This window comes from Mercenaria mercenaria, chromosome 16, assembly GCF_021730395.1.
Source record: "Mercenaria mercenaria strain notata chromosome 16, MADL_Memer_1, whole genome shotgun sequence".
Classification (NCBI taxonomy): domain Eukaryota; kingdom Metazoa; phylum Mollusca; class Bivalvia; order Venerida; family Veneridae; genus Mercenaria; species Mercenaria mercenaria.
In genome coordinates this window covers 54744039-54764260 of record NC_069376.1, presented here as the reverse complement: position 1 = coordinate 54764260, position 20222 = coordinate 54744039, and positions in this window count along the sequence as shown.

The window sequence follows — 20222 nt, the reverse complement described above, 5'->3', positions numbered from 1 at the left end:
TTCTTAAAAACAACATTTAACTGCAACAAATTGATAATTCTTTTTAAAAAATGGGTTAAGGTTTAGGAGTATGTCACCAAAACACAGAAATTTTTGATAAACGAACAACATCGTTACCAATATTTTACCTGACCATTACATGTTCTGCCGTACTGTCCCGTACTTAAAATATTCTGAAAAAGTTGTCCCTCTTTGAAAATGAATGCCATTTGTAAAGAAATAAAAATAAACAATTGCTGAAACCTGTGTTCCACCTAGTGATGTGAAATTTCAACACTCGCACGGTATTGCAAATGCATCAAAACAAACATGTGTAACAGTTCTTTGAAAATGGTGAGTTTTTAAAGACGTTTGACTGTCCGGAAGTGGGGCCCCTTTATGCAGTCCTTTCCCGGAATTCAATGTTTATATCAGTATACAGGCACTTGTTTTGTATATTTTTGTAATGATAGCGTGTATATTACTCTACAAAACAAATGTCAATTCACACAAGTTAGGTTATCTGTCCGCCGTTATATAACTGAAAAACCGTTGAAAATGACGTTTAACCCAAAACAAACAAGCACATTCGATAAATTGGTATCCCCCGCCAAAAGGGTTTGTGGTGCGGAATGGCAAAAAAATATATCCGGCAAAAAGTTAAGGATGTTACTAAGAAGCATATTATTTCATTAGTTAAAATCAAATTAACAGAATTCTAAGCTATTGATCATTATAGACAGCTGCAAGCTCATTTGTTCTAAATAAGTGGGGCCCCTTGCCGGCGGGGTAAAAGAAAATACCGGCTGTATCTCTCCATGCAGAGGAATACGACTCCCCTGTAAATGGAGCCACCTGTTTGCCGTGGGTGGCGGCCCGTAAGCCGGACAGGAGGGTCCTGGAAGTATTGGCCCGATACGATCAATCGGCTAGTCATGCCAAGCCCTAGGGAATCTTTCATTTAAGTTTGCATATTCTATTTATTTCATTTCAAACTTCATCTTACTGTTTCTATTTTTTATTTTGCACACACATCATCATAAAACAAAATACGTTACACAAAATCTAATTTTACTTTGTTTAACTGTCACATTTAAAGCGTTAAGCAAACTCCATACTACGTTTACACAAAGTCATTTACCGAAATATTTTCATATGTTCTTCAATCTATGTTTCCTAGAAGGCGGTGGCTTAGGGCCAATCGGGTAGGTAGAGTAACAGTCCAATGAATCCCCTGATTGCTTTTCTTCAATACAGCTGGTGATATAAATATAAAATACTTATCCGAGTATATCACTACAGTATCCCTAACATGTATGAGCTGGATATCCGCTCTGTTAACGTGTTCCCTTGTTGGACTCCGCGGCGGGTGGGGGCTGCGAGTGATGAAATTTAATTATTTAAATATGGCAAACCAAAATAACAAACGACTGCATACGGAAACAGACTCGGACACGGAAGGTGAGAGAAATTCTCATCGACCTTTCACAACTAATTCGGCATTTCCACGATTCCTCCTTATTCAATCTGTTGAGGACAATTTTAAAATGACAAATATCTCTCCTTTCGTTATAGAAACAAGATGACCATGATGGTCCTGAATCGCTCACCTGTCCCCAAGTGACCCAGTTTTGAACTGAGTATGATGTCGTTTTTTTCTATTATTTGACAGTGACCTACTTTTTGAGCTCAGGTGACCCAGTTTTGAACTTGACCTAGATATCATCAAGATAAAAATTCTGACCAATTTTCATGAAGATCCATTGAAAAATATGGCCTCTAGAGAGGGCACAAGGTTTTTCTATAATTTGATGTAATGACCTAGTTTTTAAAAGCACGTGACCCAGTTTTAAACCTGACCTAGATATCATCAAGCTGAACATTCAGACCAATTTTCATGAAGATCCATTGAAAAATATGGCCTCTAGAGAGGTCACAAGGTTTTTCTATTTTTAGATCTACTGACCTAGTTTTTCACCGCAGTTGACCCAGTTTCAAACCTGACCTAGAGGAACATTCAGACCAACATTCATATAGATCCCATAAAAATATATGGCCTCTGGAGAGGTCACAAGGTTTTTATATTATTTGACCTACGGACCTAGTTTTTGATCGCAGTTGATCCAGTTTCAAACTTGATCTATATATCATCAAGATAAATATTCAGACCAACTTTCATAGAGATCCCATGAAAAATATGGCCTCTAGAGAGGTCACAACGTTTTTTCATTATTTGACCCACTGACCTACTTTTTGAGGCACGTGACCCACTTTCAAACTTGACCTAGATATCATCAAGATGAACATTCTGACCAATTTTTATGGAGATCCATTCACAAGTATGGCCTCTAGAGAGGTCACACGGTTTTTCTATTTTTAGAACTACTGACCTAGTTTTTGACCGCACATGACCTATCATCATCATTTTCTTCATTGATCGCCTCACTCTGTGTAGAGTATACTCGCGATTTAGACCCTGTTTCAAACTTGACCTAGATATCATCAAGATGAACATTCAGACCAACTTTCATACAGATCCCATGGAAAATATGGCCTCTAGAGAGGTCACAAAGTTTTTCTATTATTTGACCTAATGACCTAGTTTTTGAAGGCACGTGACCCACTTTCAAACTTGGCCTAGATATCATCAAGATAAACATTCAGACCAACTTTCATACAGATCCCATGGAAAATATGGCCTCTAGTGAGGTCACAAGATTTTTTTATCATTTGACCTACTTACCTACTTTTTGAGGACACGTGACCCACTTTCGAACTTGACCTAGATATCATCAAAGTGAACATTCTGACCAATTTTCATGAAGACCTCATGAAATATATGGCCTCTAGAGAGGTCACAAGGCTTTTTTAATTTTTAGACCTACTGACCTAGTTTTTGACCGCACGTGACTCAGTTTAAAATTTGACCTAGATATCATCAAGGTAAACATTCTGACTAATTTTCATGAAGGTCCATTCAAAAGTATGGCTTCTAGAGAGGTCACAAGGATTTTCTATTTTTAGACCTACTGACCTAGTTTTTGACCGCAGTTGACCCAGTTTCGAACCTGACCTAGATATCATCAAGATAAACATTCTGTCTAAATTTCATATAGATCCATTGAAAAATGTGGCCTCTAGAGAGGTCACAAGGTTTTTCTGTTTTTAGACCATCTGACCTAGTTTTAGAACGCACGTAACCCAGTTTCAAACTTGACCTAGATATCATCAAGATGAACATTTAGACCAACTTTCATACAGATCCCATAAAAAATTTGGCCTCTACAGAGGTCACAATGTTTTTTTATTATTTTACCTACTGACCTAGTTTTTTATGGCACATAACCCAGTTTCGAACTTGATCTAGATATTATCAAGATGAACATTCTGACTAAGTTTCATGAAGATCCATTGAAAAGTATGGCCTCTAGAGAGATCACAAGGTTTTTCTATTTTTAGACCTTCTGACCTAGTTATGGACCACACGTGACCCAGTTTCGAACTTGACCTAGATATCATCAAGATGAACAATCTGACCAACTTTCATAAAGATCCCATGAAAAATGTGACCTCTAGAATGGTCACAAGCAAAAGTTTACGCACGCACGGACGGACGCACGGACGAGGGACGCTGCGTGATCACAAAAGCTTACCTTGTCACTTTGTGACTTGTGAGCTAAAACACTCGAGAGTATAGCCGGAATGCCAAAATCTGAAAAAATTACGGACAGGAGATCTTTTCGTAGAAATTGAAAAGGCTGCACATGCACAGAATTTGCTCAAAATGACAAACATTTTCGGCCATTCATGCAAGTGCATTGCACACCGTACTCTGAAGTCCTCAAGAGGGGTTATTCGTTGCCCTGATCTTGCTGGGGTACCAGAGACGGAAATTGTGCAAGGCCTTGCTGAACAACATGTTACACGTGCTAGACGCGTCAGAATAAAACGAGATGGAAAAGAAATTATAACTAACACTATCATACTTACATTTGGCATCCCATTCCTTTCTAGCTCTGTAAAAGTAGGTTATCTCCAAACAAATACATACCGAATCCCCTCCAATGCTATAACGGTTTCAAATTTGGTCATAACGAGTCAAACTGCAAAGGAGATCACATTTGTCATAAATGCAAACAAGATGGTTACTCTCATGAGCCTGACAGATGTAATAGACCATTGTACTGTGTGAATTGCGGCGAGGAACATTCAGCCAGGTCTCGCGACTGCAAGACGTGGAGGATCGAAAAGGAGGTCATCCACGTCAAGTTCACACAGGACATTGGATGTCCTGAAGCCAGACGAATTGCAAATGCTAAATTTATGCCACCATCACTCACAACAACATATTCTTCCATCACAAAATCAAATACAAACAAATCAACAACGTTTTTTGACGCGTCTACGCAAACCGATTCTGTACCTGTCCCAGAAAAGCCGAAAATAACAGAAAAAACCTACGCAGACACCAAAAGTTCAAACTGCCGCCACTAAACCAACACTACCACCAGCTGTTCAAAAAGTCCCCAGGTATATAAATACGCCGTCGTCAAGACACAACGTTATGTCAAATTCTAATCAACGTGGGACGAGTCAAACACCCAGACAAAAAATTGACTTGAAAACTGATGGGTTTGGAAAGTGATCAAATGATCCCATACAAACCCATAACCGGTTCCCTCTTGATATGAACCGGTTGACGGGGGAGTATGATGGTGATCCGCCATTATCTGCTCCGTCCAGTTTAACTAGCACAATTGAGGGGAAGATCAAAAGCTTCCCTCCCGAGTCAGTGCAGCACTAATACTTTAAATTTCCAGTCGTTCAATTTCTGTTTACCATTGTAAATGGCAAGTAAAATTATCCAGTGGAATTGCCGTGGACTTAAAGCAAATTATAATGAAATTCTTCTTCGCTTATCAAAATACAATCTTTGACTTATGTGCCTTAGTGAAACATTTTTAGAAGAAAGTGACAAAATTTCCTTCAAAAATTATTCAATGTATAACTTCATTAATACTAACACTGACAGAGCTTCTGGTGGTACATCTATTATTATTAATAATGCATGCCCGCACAGACAAATTGTTTTAAATACAGTCGAACTTCGATGGCTCGAACTCGAGGGTCCAGTGGAAATTAGTTCGAGTTTTCCGTTGTTCGAGTCATCCAAATGGCGGCCATTTTTGAATTTGGAAATTCGAGAGCACGATGTGTTACAAACCTTACATCGTAATATATTGTCATATTTTACTTAAATGTGTGTATACGATGATAAATAAAAAACGAACGCTGAAATGTTCTTTATTATTTATTTTCAAAAAAAAACACAGATAAAACATTAATATAATTACAAGAATTGGTGAAGACAACATCAAATAGAAAAACATGAATAGCACACCTTCATGAATCATAGTCCAGTACAAATACTATGAAATATAAACATGTTAAAACAATTAATTCACGGACATGTACACAGAAATATTTAAGAACAGTACCAAATGACGTCACTTGTAGACGTAGGCTATAAATAGACACATGGAATCAATACACAACATTAATGAGCATACGTCAGTTTATTTCCAATATCACTGAGTCATGTACAGTATACAGTTTTAGTGTGTGTTTTTTTTAAGAAAGTATTGCAGTGAGCGAAAGTCACTTTGTTTAATTTGTTTGTCGTATACTGACGCTATTTACATAAGCGTGTGAAAATTACGCACGCGCCGGTTAAAGGGGAAGCTTGGCGCATGTCAGGCAGAGGTGTGAAAAACTTTGTAAATACAAGCCATTCCGGCGACAAATTGTCTGTTTGACTGAATAGGTGTTATTATCATTGTAACTGAGCCGAGGGGATCACCAAATGAGTTCGAGAGGTCGAATTTTCGAAGTTCGAGCGATCCAAGGTAGAATTATACAGAATAAAAAAGGAATAAATTCGGGACCGGGTAAAGAGTTCGAGAGATCCCGGGTGTTCGAAAGATCCGAGTTCGAGCAATTGAAGTTCAACTGTACAAGTATTCAATCAGTTGCAATAAACGTTACATTGCATCGACCAATTACTTTCGATTTACATTCCTCCCAAATTTAAACTAAATCTTGATGATCTTATAAAACAATTACCACAATCATTTTTGCTTGTGGGAGATTTTATTGGCCATCATGAATTTTGGGGCTGTTCTGACAGCAACACTAGAGGTCAAATTACTGAAACTTTTATTGAAAGAAATGCCCTCTGTGTATTAAATGATAAAACAAAAACGTATCTTCATCCTGCAACAGGTAACTTTTCTTCGCTTGATTTGACAATTTGTCAACCGAACATCTTTCTTGATTTTGAATGGAATGTACTGGATGACTTGCATGGCAGTGACCATTTTCCAATTATTATTTCAAATACTTCTAATCTGCCTTCAGACCACCCTTCATATTTCAAATTTAATAAAGCTGATTGGAAGCAATTTCAAATGTTATGTAAAAATGATTTGACTTTGGAGAATTTTACAAATTTTTATGATCCTATTGATCGGTTTTCGGTTCTTCTGTCCGATATTGCTGACAAGTCCATTCCTAAAACTTCAAGAAATGGTAAACATAAAAATAAGCCTTGGTATAATGATGATTGATCGAAAACGTAGAGCGGCCATTTAAAAATTCAATATACGACCGACAAAAGACAATCTACAATCAGTTAAGATTCTGAGAGCAAAAGCTCGCAGAACTATAAAACAAGCAAAGAAAAGATCATGGCATTCATACGTTTCAAAACTTAATTCTAGGTCATCGGTTAAAAAAGTCTGGGAAATGATTCGCAAAATAAGTGGAAAAGAAAAAACTTCAGATGTTTCCCATCTAACAAAATCAGACCAGTCTATTGCATCTACCAAGAAGGACATTGCCAATACACTTGGTGAAACTTTTTCAAAAACCTCTTCATCAAACAATTATGATAAAAGGTTTCAAAACATTAAATCGACTAAATTTAAATTTTGATTCAAATATTGATGAAGATTATAATAAGCCTTTTTCGCTCACAGAATTGCTCGACTCTTTAGACAAATGTCATGATACTGCAGCTGGTCCAGACCAGATTCATTATCAACTTTTAAAACATTTACCACAACAATCATTAGACCTCCTCCTTGAAATTTATAATATTACATGGAAAACTGGCATTTTTCCAGATTCCTGGAGAGAAGCTATAGTTATTCCAGTACCAAAACCCGGGAAAGATAGCACGAACCCCAGTGATTATAGACCGATTGCCCTTACTAGTTGTTTATGTAAAACTCTAGAACGTATGATCAATTCTAGGCTAGTTTGGTATCTTGAACCTCAAGGCCTAATTACTAATTTTCAAAGCGGTTTTCGCAAGCAGCGCAGCACAACTGATCATCTTGTTCGACTGGAAAATTTTATTCGTGATGCATTTGTTAAAAAAGAGCATTTAGTGTCTATCTTTTTCGATTTAGAAAAAAGCTTATGACACTACATGGAAATATGGTATTATGAATAATCTTAACGACTTAGATTTAAAAGGTTGTCTTCCAATATTTTTATCACAATTTTTATCTGATCGCAATTGTAAAGTACGTGTTGGTTCTACCCTGTCTTACTCTTTTGAGCAAGAACAGGGAGTTCCAAAAGGTTCTTTTTTTATCTGTCACACTTTTCAGCATCAAAATTAACAGTATAGTGAAATGTTTGTTACCAGGGACAGATTGTTCATAATATGTGGATGAATTTTTGATATGTTATCGTTCAAAAAATATGCGTACGATTGATCGCCAATTACAGCAGTGTTTGAATAAAGTTCAAACTCAAACCATGGAAAATGGTTTTAAATTTTCCCCGATCAAAAACTCAGTGTGTCCACTTCTGTCAATTACGAAAACGTCATTGTGACCCTGAGCTTTTTATAAATGGTACAAAAATACCCGTTGTGGACGAAGCAAAATTTCTTGGTGTTATTTTTGATAAAAAGCTTTCTTTTATACCACACATAAAATACCTGAAAGCCAAGTGTTTGAAATCGTTGAATCTTTTAAAGGTAATTTCAAATACATATTGGGGAGCAGATCGTAAGGTTTTGTTAAGACTTTATAGAGCTTTGATTAGATCAAAGCTAGATTACGGTTGTGTTGTTTATGGTTCAGCCAGGTATTAACAAATGTTGGATACTATCCATAATCAAGGTCTTCGTATTGCTCTTGGAGCATTTAGAACATCGCCTGTTGAAAGTTTGTATGTTGAAGCAAACGAACCCTCCCTTTACACGAGACGTGAAAAACTGTCGTTGCAATATGCTATGAGGGTAACTGCCAACAAATCCAATCCTGCTCATAAAATCGTATTTAAACCCAAGTACCACGATTCGTATGACAGAAAACCAAAACAAATTAAACCTTTTGGATTTCGCATCAATAATTCTATGAAGGAAACTGATTTTGAATGTGATGATATAAAAGAAAACTTAGTTCTGAATACACCATCATGGACTCTTAATTCTCCAACAGTTCTTTTTGATATGAAAACCGCCTTGAAAAAGTTTGAAACAAACCCTGAAATATTCAAGTCCAAATATATTGGGTGGACGGCTAGCTCAGTGGTTTGCACACTGGCCTTCCAATCCTGAGGTCGGGTGTTCGATCCCCGGTAGCTACTCGGGAATTTTCAGAAACGCTTTTCAGTGTTTCCCACCCAACTAGAGGTGTACTGGTCAGGAACCCAGGCAATCCTTGCGTGTATCCGTGCTATACACTGAGCACGTTAAAGAACCAGGCTGTCTATTCGCAACGAGCTAGGCTAAGTTAGCCGGACAAGTCTGCATCTGATTTCTGATCTTTCTGTCGTGGGAGCTTTGTCTCACTCTGTCCATCTGGTCAGATCGCTCTGTGTCTGTACTAGTAGAGGATGAATTCATGCGCCCTGTGTGGCTGCATTTGAACTATGTAAAGCGCCTTTGAACGTGAAATTGGTCATGAAAAGGGCGCTATATAAATCTGGTATAATAATAATAATAACGAAATCAAGTCGACTTACAAAGATCATTTTCCAATTTATACAGATGGTTCAAAAGATGATTCAAAGGTTGGATGTGCCGCCGTTAGCCATTTGCATCAATCAAAATTACGTTTGCCATATAACGCTAGAATTTTTTCAGCCGAGGCAAAAGCTATTGATTTGGCCCTTAATTTTATTTCAGAATATAGTGAAGAAAAGTTTATCATCTTTTCCGACTCACTTTCTGTATTACAATCAATACACAACCGCAATACAGAAAATCCTCTCATTCAAAATATTCTTCTCAGGGTTCATGAACCATCTTTTAAGAAGTCCATCATATTCTGTTGGATTCCTAGTCATGTTGGTATTAATGGAAATGAGGATGCGGATACCGCAGCAAAGACATCACTTTCATTAAATCAATCTAAAGTGAAATTACCATTTACTGATTTTAGGTCAAATATCAACAAATACATTTTAACTAAATGACAGTCTTCATGGAACAATGCTTCGTTCAATAAACTCCGTGAAATTAAACCTACTTTAGGTAAATGGCACCAAGGAAATAGATCTGTTCGCAGGGAGGAAGTTGTTCTTTCTCGTTGTCGAATAGGTCATACTCGGTTGACTCATACGTATCCTCTGAACAATGAAGACCAACCTGAATGTGTACCATGTCAAACACCGCTTACTGTTAAACTTATTTTCATCGACTGTGTTGACTTGGATCCACAGCGCAATTCATACTATAATGTTAAAAAGAGTTGTTTGAACAAATTCCTGCCGACAACATTTTCCAATTTTTGAAACAAATAGGCATATATTATAAAATCTGAACCTTATTTGATTTTTTTCACAGCTTTTACATTTTTATGTTTGCAACTGATATTTTGCACTATATATGTATATACCTTTTCACTTTAATAGTTTTATATATGCTTTACAATTAACGTAATTCATTTAATTTTTCTCGGCGATATATGACCTTTTTTGTGTCGATTCGCCGTAAAACCCAACTCATTCATTCATTCATTCTAAATAAGTGGACAGTGCTTGGAGGACAACTGCTGGTATCTGTGTTTTCAAGGGTTTTGAGGTCTTGCTTATCTTCCTCTGTAAGAATACCAACTCTTACGTTGTTCAATATCTCAGAAAATCTAGGGTCTCCCTTTTGCCGGACTATTGCAGTCAGTTCATACAATATGAAGAGTTTTTGCCAAATAGAACCAGCTAATGCATCATATCCCTGTGACACTACACTGAAGACAAGACTTTGCCCAACAGGATTAAGCTGCAATAGATCGCCCACTGCTAGAATGGAGACTCCTCCAAATGGTTTATTGTAGTTTTGGAATATTTGTTGTAGTGCACAGGACAGGTGATTCTGGAATGTTGTACAGCCAAGCATTGAGATTTCGTCAATGATTATTATTTTCAAGTTAGTGAAGTTACATGTCATTGTTTTCAGTCGGCTTTGGTTTTGTGGTTTGTAGGAAAAATCTATGTCACGTTCTTGTCTTTTTTAAATCTGGCAAGCTAAATGCAGAATGGACAGTCATTCCATTAATATTTGAGGCTGCTTTTCCTGTGGATGCTGTCATCAACACTGTCGGCTTTTCAGGGTCCTGTCCTGGTGTTCTGAGGGCTCGAACAAGTCCTTCATACAAAGTATTGACCAAGAAAGTCTTAGCAACGCCTGCCCCACCTGATAAAAAATGTAGAATGGTTCTGTAGTGTCTGGTTGAAGTCTTTGGTTCGTAGCTCATGTATACACGAAGTCAAACAGAGTTCTTTGTTGATGATTGAGCTTTCTGACAATGGCCAAGAATTCGTCATCATGTAACAAATTAGTTACTGTCAGTGTAAAGGAGGGTGGATTTTTCCCGTATTTCATGATCACCATCACAGGCATTCAGATTGTCAGGGTCAAGAAGTGGAAGAGCTGCTGACGTTACATCCGTTTCTGTATCCGCTGCTTCTTGCTGGGCTTGAATTCCAATTTCAGTCTGGGCCTGCTTCATCAGGGTCAAAATGTTCAAGTATCTCCTCAGCCTCATCATTGTACGGTTCATAACTCTGTATGTTGTCTTTGATGAAATCCTTAACATCTTCAAACTTTCTTTTAAATGAATCTTTCAGCATAAGCTCAGCTTCGGATCTCCAAGGCAAGTATAAAATGAGTAGCCTATGAAAGTACATTTCTTCATCACGTTGCTTTGAGACATTTGGTATCTGATCACTTTGGATGTGGACCTCTTTGAGATGAAGCCCATGTAATTTCTAAGGTGGTAGATTTTCTTTGTGTGATTGTCAGAATCCACTTTGTGATTATCTTCTTTTTCAGTTCTGGTTTGTGAACCTATGTTGAATTTGGTAACAAAGTCAGCTAAACAAATGTTTTCAAAAGTGTCTGGCCTACAAGCATATTTCTCATAGACGCTAGGAAGGAAAATGTCAGTTTCAGTATCCTTCAAATTTTCTAGAACTTGGCGAGGTTTCACAACTCTGGTCCTCTTCACTGGAATGTCTGTTTGTACAAACTGTACATCAATACAGGACTTTCGTAATGGGAGAGAAAGAATCCTCATGATTGCTTCATGCTCAGACACCTCACGAGACTTGACAAAAATATTACCTATATCATTCAGACATGTCGAACTGGTTTGCTGCTGGCTTCTTTACTAGCTTTTTTCATCATTTCACTCATGGTCCTTTCAGGCTTACAAATGTAGGAGGTTAAGTATGCAATGCATGCCCAAATATTTGTAATAAACTGAATGTCCATGTTTGCTCTTAATTCTCGTAATATGTCTTTGTTGTAGTTATTGACCATAATTTCTTGTGGATATCTTTTCAAGACAACAACAGTTCTTCTCTTAGCAACCTCTAAGGCAGACACATATACTTTTCTTGATATACCAGCCTTTTGCAGTATTACATCCAGTGTTAACATTCCATCAAATTCACTTTATGGAGAAGTTATGACTTGATATACTTTCTGTAGAACCGCACATGCCTCTTCTTTCAGTGTTGCTACTTTCTCCTTCAGGAACTCGAGCTATAAATGTGTCTGGTGACTGTGCCTTTGGGTAAGAAAATTTGCAGGTCTTGCTTTTGTTTTTCTTACAGGTTCTTGTACGGTGATGGACTTGTTTTTGTACTAAACTGTAAAGCTTCTGATCTTCTTCAGGGTCTGGAATTTCACACGTAATGTAAATATCAATGAACTTAATACATTCCCTGTCAGAGTTTGTGTCCAGTTTTGGTGCGTCCTTCACATGATTTGCACAACGAAAATGCTGCGTTCCTTTCCTCTGCATTTCTGTTCTTCTGTCATAGTTCAATATACATCCAATGGGGTGGCAACCACTCAAAATTACCTTCCCAAATATCTGTTCGAAAATGTAGTCTATCTGGCGCGCCACTGAAACGGGATTTCTGTGTAACCATGACCTTTTGGTATTCCAGTCCATGTTTTCAATTTCCTCATCAGATACACTAATACCATACTGTTTTGCCACAATCAGTATTACTTCAGTCCAATGAAACTCTGCTGCAGATCCAGTAAGAAAGAAAGTGTACGGACCAAGCTGTCGCAGCTTAGCCAGCATATCAAGCTGCATCTGCTGCCAGTACTGTGGAGTATCACGGACACTTTTAATTGATCTAAATATCTGGTCTGTAAAAGTTATTCTGTTAATTCTGCCTGGTTCTTTTAACTGTCCTGCATTTATATCAGCTTGTATTGTTTTTCTGCTTGTCAATGAAATGCTGTTTTGAAGCTGATCTCTTTCTGTAATATCTAGTGCCTGGAATATGTATTCTGTACTTTCTGAGAACCTTGGATCCTTGTTGGTTAATTTCTGATTGAAATACTTCTTCGAACTAAGTTTTATAGGCCTGTTTGAGTTGAACGTATTTAAGCCAGTAGGAAATAGTTTTGGAAAACTAAGGGCCTCCCATTCAGGATGTCTGAAGTACGAAGTAGGTGTCTGATCTTCTGCTGGAGCAATATTCATTACATGGGCTGTTTGGACTTCTGGGCCATTCACTGGTTGGACACATGTCACAGAATTCAATGAAGTTTTATTTTGCAGCTCTTCCTGTATTTCAGTGGGATTATCACAATCAACTTCGTCTTCACTGTCTGTGACTTCACTATTGTTGCTAAGTTTTTGTCCTTTATGAGTATCCGAAGCTTCACATTCATTTCTATGACCTTGGCATTCAGTGTCCTCAGCAGCTCCACTATGATCATCTTGCTTGTCATTATGCTGATTTCCAGTTATTGCTGACCAAAGCTCTGAAGAGTTTTCGGTGCTGTCTTCCTCCCAGTTTGAGTTCTCCTGAACTTGAAAATAGAGAGGAGGGTTTGACTTCAGATACCTAACAGCTCGATTGACATACTCTGGTCTTATGACTTGTTGATGGTAAGGATGCTTGTCTGAAAGCCTCCGTTTCAGGGCCAATGTAACAATCTGTGCACTTGCAGTATTTTTAGGAAGACTTGTGGCAACTTTGGATAGGTCAGCTGGGACAAGAACAACTTGGCCACTTTACTTGTGTTGAGCACCGGTATACAGAACAATCACTTTCATCGATGGCAATATCTGAGAAACAAGTTGAAGTTCAAGAGATGTTAAGCACTGAAGTTCATCTGGAACACTTTCTAATGACAGATTGTTCCATAGACACAAAGATGGAATGCAACCTCTTTTTAAGGAACTTTCACAGGTCTGACAGATCCAATTTGTTCTTGCTCCTTTTCTGAGTGAGTCAGTATTATTCATGAGCTCCTTATTCTTGTACTTGGAACTGGTATATTTTATGACTGATTTTAAACATAAGTCTTGCACATGAATTACACTCATACAGTGTGCCATCTTTAATTGCTCGTTTAAAGTTTTTAATAGCAGTTTGTACAGAGGTGGTCATTCTGCTCTTTTTTCTATTAGCTGTTCCCTTTTCTCTGTCTGTCGTTGATTCCAAAGAGTATTTTCATGACGTTTTGTCATTTTTCTATTGACATCTCTTTCTTTTTCAATATTTTTATTATTTTCTGATCTGTTAGCTCTTTCTTTTCTCATTCTAGACAAATTTTGTTCTCTGTCAATGATTTTATCATTCTCTGATCTGTTAGCTCTTTCTTTTCTCATTCTCGACAAATTTTGTTCTCTGTCAATGATTTTATCAGTTTCTGACCTGTTAGCTCTTTTTGTTCTTTTTATCACTATTTTTTTTTCTTTTTGAACTGTTTTATTAGTTTCTGATCTGTTAGCTCTTTCTGCTCTTTTTTAATCCCCCGCCACAAGTGGTGGGGGGTTATAGGAATGGTCTCCGTCCGTCCTTTCCGTCCGTCTGTTTGTAACACTTTCGTGTCCGCTCCATATCTCCTAAACCCCTTGAAGGATTTTCATGAAACTTGGGTCAAATGATCACCTCATCAAGACGATGTGCAGAACCTATGAGTAAGCCATGCCGGCTCGAGGTCAAGGTCACAACTCAAGGTCAAAGGTTTAAGCCTTCCATTTTGTGTCCGCTCTATATCTCCTAAACCCCTTGAAGGATTTTTATCAAACATGGGTCAAATGATCACCTCATCAAGATGATGTGCAGAACACATGATTCAGCCATGCCGGCTCAAGGTCAAGGTCACAACTGAGGGTCAAATGTTTGAGCCTTTCATTTTGTGTCTGCTCTATATCTTCTAAACCCCTTGAAGGATTTTCATCAAACTTGGGTCAAATGATCATCTCATCAAGGCAATTGCAGAACTAATGAACCAGTCATACCAGCTCAAGGTCAAGGTCACAACTCAAGGTCAAAATTTTAGCCTTCCATTTCGTGTCCGCTCTATATCTCCTAAACCCCTTCAAGGAATTTTATAAAACTTGGGTCAAATGATTACCTTATCAAAACGATGTGCAGAACTTACGAGTCAGCCATGCTGGCTCAAGGTCAAGGTCACAGCTTAGGGTCAAAGGTTTGAGCCTTCCATTTTGTGTCCACTCTGTGTCTCCTAAACCCCTTCAAGGATTTTCATCAAACTTTGGTCAAATGATCACCTCATCAAGAGCTCATGAGTCAGCCATGTCAACTCAAGGTCAAGGTCACAACTCAAGGTCAAAGGTTTTAGCTCTGTATCTTCTAAACCCCTTAAAGGATTTTCATGAAACTTGGGTCAAATGATCACCTCATCAAGACGTTGTGCAGAATTTATGAATCAGCCATATCAGTTCAAGGTCAAGGTCACAGCTAAAGGCCAAAATGTTTACCCTTTCACTATCCATAACAGTGGCGGGGGATGTAGCTGTCTTTCAGAGTGCCTTGTTAGTTGTTAATCTATCATTATCCTTTTGATTTTCTTTTTCTTTGTCACTAAAATTTAAGCATCGTCCTTTTTTACGCATTGTGTCAAGGTCTTTCTTTCTTTTTTCTTTTATCACGTTTTCTATTATTTACTGTATGATCATTTTGAACAACTTCACTTTTCTTCTGTTGGAATTTAACTTGACTCTCTACATCTGCATTAGACACATGGTCCACATTTTTATTCTGCTGCATTTCAAGATGTTTTGCAAAGTAAATGTTCATGAGCATTAACTGTAGGAAACTGAGTCACTATTCCTTGCTGAATACACGTTATTGAGTGTTTCTTTACTTTTGATAAATCAAATTGTAACTTAGTTGGATCTGTTTTGAGGCATATGCAACTGCAAATGATATTGCAAGAGTTCCTAAGAGGGTCACATATGTACACTGTTCTTTTTGAAGCACTGTAGAATGTTGTCACCCAGAGTCTATCAAGGTGGTGAATGTGAAAGATGTCTCTATCTGCTTGGAGCGGTGTCAGCACTGGTTGACTCTGTGAACAGTAATACTCGATCTGTGCTGGCTTGTAGTAGACGATGTAAGGATCAGTATCTGGATCTGCATGTGTTCTCATGATATTCAACACTGCTGTAACCACATCATCTGGAAGCTCAGTGTTTTCTTCACCTACCAGCTGATCTGGGTGGTAACTGGGCAACGGCCTCTGGAAATAGAAAGTTATGCAAATGCTTAAAAACAAGACAACATTTAGGGCAAGTAAAAGTGCATAAATTACAAATAAAGAGAAAAAGAAATGCCCTGGTAAGCAACTTAGAAATGAATTGCATACTTGTAATGCCAAACAAAAGCACTGAGGAGTGCATACTAATGCTTGACATTTTTTGAAGTTGATAGTGGCATAATTTAAAACTTATCGCATATTTATTGTCCCTAGCAAAATGCCTACCAAGTTTGATAGATATATTTTTAACAGTGTTTGTGTTAAAGCCAATGATGAAAGTCTGTTGTCAACAATGGCGGACAATGATAACCTGATTTTTGTTCATTGAAAACTGTTGGGCTAAAAGTGGTTCCATCTAGAAGGCTTGCAACAACAAAATTGACAAAAGTCACAATGATGTCTACAACTATCACATTCACAAACTAACCTCAGCCATGGATAGTTCTTTCAGTTGATAACTCTGTAAATGGTATGACAGGGCCAAGTGGAGGTCACAGTACAGCAGAGATCACAGCCAGCCACTTGAATGTCTGGGCGTCAACTGAAACTATTTTCTTTTTTTTTTTTTTCATTTTATTTTCAAAGTCAAGAGCATGCGAGTGGCATCATTTGAATACTGTAATTAGTGCTTTTGTGACAATCATAGATCCTTCTGACCGCTTTCTACACTGTTATCTTGAGAAGATTTAGCCAGCCATTATACCAGTTGATGCCTCATCAGACCACACGGTTGATTGTCGGATGGTATGGACTTATGACAGTCACAAAAGCAATAAAAACATTACCAATGATGCAACTCAGGGTTAATTTAGAAAACTGCGTTAAAATAGAGCTCACAAAATGTCTAAAATTGATTGAGTAAACTCTCTGTTTACTTTATTAATTATCCCTCATTAAGAGAACAAAATGTTTATTGTAATATGTCTGTCCTACAGAATAAATTTTACTAATTGTCCTCGAGTTCTCTAAAGTGAAACATTCGGTGTGACAGAAATACATGTTCTTAACATGCAAAATTTGAAAAAATCTTTAATTGAATGTACTTCAAAAACATAATTATAATAGAAAAACATAATAATAGAATTCCAGTAAATCAAAAACACATATTCTATAAAACTAGAGTTTTACATAGTATACAACAGATAAAATCCTTTTATGCAAATATGAAAGCCTAAATTTAATAAACTGCAATTAAAATCCATGTGCCATCTGCAATATGAAAGTCTGATGATTCAATCATATAAGTTTAAATGAACAATAGACACGCAGGTCCCTCCATGCAAATGTGAAAAACTGTAGGCTCAATAATAGAATGCTCTGTATGTTCTTTGACAAAGTTTCTTTGTTTACAAATTTTAATTGTCATGCTTCATTCATCAATAACTTTTTCTTCAAGGAGCTGGTTCTATTTCTTTTGAACTGAAATCTTCAAATCTTCCCTGCTTCTGTGGGGTAGTATCATCTATTTTGAAGTCATCATCATCATCATCGTCATTATCTACGATCTCCCCCAAAGCGGTAGTAAGGCTCATTGTACATTTCTCTCGTTCTTGTGTTGCTGCATTCAATTTCAATTTGCCTTTCTATTTTTAGATCACTAGAGGACCTTCTCTCCTTATTTAGTGCTTGTTGTGTATTCAAGTTGTCCTGATTAATTTTTTCTTCTGTACAGTTGCCTTTGCTTTAAGGTTTGCCTTAGATAACGTTTCCATGGGAACTTGTTTGTCTCCAACTGTAATTGAAGACATGGCAGCCCTAAGGTGAGTATCATTGTCATTAATAAAGGTCTCCTGTTGGGTCATCACTTCATCCAGTGTCACTTTATTTGTTTTGCTTGGAGTCGTCATTGAACTCAATGGTCATGAGGCACTTGCCTGGGACGATGATGGTGTAGCAGGATCCATTATGTTAGCAATCTGTGAAAGAGGTTAACACCTAGATACCACCGGGAAGCATGCAAACAGTTTTACAGGGACATGTTACAACAGCAAACCATGACCATTTAGCCATCACTGCATATATTCACGATGCAATGTTGCAGGTAAGTATAGGCTAGTATGAAGAAAAGGAAGATATGATTTGTGAAATAACACAAGCACTACTAAAGCGTATGTGATTAGTATATGGTGATGTTTCCGAGCCCACCACACATGCCTTAATAGTATCTATATCTTTTTATACAGTCCCTTCACCTCGGGTAAGGAAAATCATATCACTACAAAATAACATTTTGTAAAGCGATGTTATTTACCTTTTCCATTTCCATACTGTCAAAGGTATCCCAGCTCCATAGTCGAGATAATTGGTCCAAGTAAAATTGACGACATCATTGCAGTTATCAGTAGGCTGGTTTATAATCATTTCAATTTTAAAGAAACGGAAAAAATACGGCGCACGCATGGATGGACACAAATAAGGGATTATAATTCAAATGTTTGCAAAGTCTTAAGGGGTATAGACTCAACAAACATTTTATGAAAAGGATTCATTATTCTAAGCCATATACTTTTTCAGTTATGAGCATCACATACAAAACACTATTTTGGCTATTTCAATGGCAATAACTCAAAAATAGGGGTGGAGGCAGACAAAAAATAGGAGGTGCGCAAGTTTATATCATGATAAAGACTCATGCAAGGTATCATCAATTTATATGTAATGCTTTTTAGGTTAGGCACGTCACAAGGTGAAAAAAAATGTTTGCTAAGTCTAAAAAGCAAATAATTCCATTAGTCAAAATCGGTCAAGGTCGGGATGGGAGGGGGAGGGTGTGACCAAGGCAAGGTGGTGACCAGGTGTGGGTACACAACTTCACATGTTTACAATAAATGTTCATGGAAAATAATGAAAGAAGTTTAATGAAATTTTACCAATTGGTTGCTTTGTTTTGTACAAATCTGTGGATTTTTTAAACAATTAAAGTGCAATAACTCTAACGTTAGTGAAGAGATCTGGACAAAATTATGTGTGCTCAACCACATTATAGTGATCTAAATTTAATTTAGGTTTCATAGTTCTAGGTCAAATATATCACAAGTTATGAAGCAGAAATTGTCATATTTATAGTACCCTATATAGTTAACACAGGAAACTTCTAAGGGCCATAACTCTTGAGTTACTTGGACAATCTAACTGAAACTTGACGAGCCGCATAACCTCATAGTGTTAAACATGTTTATGAAGTTTTATTTAAATATTCTCAACCACTTCCTAGATATGGCTCCGGACGTGGAATTTCATTAAATCAAGGGCAATAACTCTAAGGGAAAATAACCAATCCAAAAAAAACTTTATGGGCATCGTCGCAGTATGTTGGTTCATGTTTATTTCAAGTTTTATGAAATTCTACCGGCTAGTTACTGAGAAATGGCTGCAGACGCACGGACGCACGCACGCACGGACAACGCCATTTCAATACCCCGCTCCCGATTTCATCGGCGGGGGATATCAAACAAGAAAAAGTAGACCTGAAAAATTGACGAATATCTGTGTTTGTTCAGTTTTCACTAATTACCAGAGTTTGCATAGTCAGAGTGGCAATGCTTGATAATTGTTTACAGTCAAACTGTTACTTAATCAGCAAGTGCGAAATATTACAGGTTTTCACATCTGTCAAAATGTGTGTATGTTCTTTTACATGTCCTGGTGTTATTGGGATTGGTCTTTTAAGTCAGTATTATAACTTAAATAATATGAGCCGTGTCATGAGAAAACCAACATAGTGGGTTTGCGACCAGCATGGATCCAGACCAGCCTGCGCATCCGCGCAGTCTGGTCAGGATCCATGCTGTTCGCTATCAGTCTCTCTAATTCCAATAGGCTTTAAAAGCGAACAGCATGGATTCTGACCAGACTGCGCGGATGCGCAGGCTGGTCTGGATCCATGCTGGTCGCAAACCCATTATGTTCGATTTCTCGTGGCACGGCTCATATACTGATAGATTTCGTATAGACTTCTTCCTATACTAATGGCTGAAGGCAAAGACGACTAAAAATGACCTAACTATGTATAGTGTTAATAAATTACTAATATTAGTACTTTGTTGTGAATCACACAAGAGAAACACAGATTTTTTACTTACTGCAAACTTAACCACGTTTCTGAATTCTTCAAGTGGGACATTTTATAGATATACATGTAATTTTAAAACTTATTCGCTCACTCGGATACATTCAGTCACCG